Source organism: Echinops telfairi, unplaced genomic scaffold (genome assembly GCF_000313985.2).
Source record: "Echinops telfairi isolate 266 unplaced genomic scaffold, ASM31398v2 ScPeMD7_7459;HRSCAF=8497, whole genome shotgun sequence".
Classification (NCBI taxonomy): Eukaryota; Metazoa; Chordata; class Mammalia; order Afrosoricida; family Tenrecidae; genus Echinops; species Echinops telfairi.
In genome coordinates this window covers 7,912,135-7,913,664 of record NW_022111359.1, presented here as the reverse complement: position 1 = coordinate 7,913,664, position 1,530 = coordinate 7,912,135, and positions in this window count along the sequence as shown.

Below are 1,530 nucleotides of genomic sequence, written 5' to 3'. Positions count from 1 at the left end.
ACTTCTTCATCGCAAATATCTTTTTTCTGTCATACAAACAATGTCTATATGCATGGACTTCTTCAGATGGAACAGAAATCACATTGACAACCCTGTGGGAAGAGACCATGGAAAAACTCAATATCAGAGCTGGAGTGGACAGAGGCTGACTGTGGAACAGATCATAAGTTGCTCATATGTTAGTTCAGATGAAAACTGATGAAAATAAAAACAAGCCCACGAGAGTCAAAATATAACGTTAACTTGCCCACATAAAATTTAAAACCAGATTTGATCCACTGGACACCGAAGACAAAAAATGCTGTGAGATGACCTCCAGAACATAATAGATGAAGAAAGCAAAATGTCATTGAAAAGAAAGGAAAGAACAAAAGATCAAAGTGGAGGTCAGAAAAGATTCTGAACTTGCTCTTAACCCCAGAGTAATTAAGGCAAGTGGAAGAAAAAAGCTAGTTGTGGAATATAATGCTACTAGCTGGTTATGTAGTGGGTTACACATGCTGGAAGCCACCAGATACACAGTTTGAAACCACCAGCCACTTCACAGGAGAAAGATGAGGTTTTGTACTCCTGTAAAGATTTACAGTTCTAGAAACCTACAATAGTGCTTTATTCTTTCTCACAAGGTCTCTAAGAGTCTAGATTGATGGCAGAGAGTTTGATTTGGGACTTACTGTGTGCCATTTATTGCGCCAACTGAGTTTCCAGCAGTATTTATATTCTAGTTCAATGACTCTCAAAGTATAATACTTGAACTATCCATATTGGCATAACTTATGAACTTGTTAGAAAAGAATATTCAGGAGCTCACCTCATACTATGGAACCAAAATATCACAGGATGGTTTCAGGAATCTGGATTTTTTACAAACTCTCCAGTTCTTAACACATATTAAGATTGGAGAACAACTGTTCTAGATGATTTTTCAATCTACTTTTTATAAACCCATTTACCTAACCAGAGAATAGTTTAAGTAGGGGCTCGAATGCCCCAATGCAAGTGTATAATCTGTGGAAGGGAGTTTTTGAATGTCCTATTGGAAAAGTCACTTCACTAAAAACAAAAACAAAAAGATACTGTGATACACAGGGTTCTCTAGAGAAACAAAAACCAGGACACGCGTTTTTCGATAGATACAACATGAAGAAATAAACAGCTAATTTGTCCACAGAGCAGTACAGAGGGTTCAGTTCAACTCACTTCCATGAGAAAACTAATATACTGGAAGACCTTCAACTCACGAGGGCTGTTGGGTGCAAGTCAAGGGATCAGACAGCTGAGTCTTCTGTAGAGCAATACAGACAGTCCAGCCACAGGCAGCAAACAGAAGGGTGGGTCACCAACAGTCAGCCCGATGACAGGGCCCGACAGTCCCCAGCTCAAGCGATGAATACACTAGCAGTGTGGTGAAGCAGGTCTCAAAGGAACCTCAAACTATAGCAACATGGTCCACAGGTTGGGTGTCCCACAGGTAGTGTAGCTTGCATATTCAGAGTAGGTGTCTATTCCAGTAAGAACAAAACACTGCCC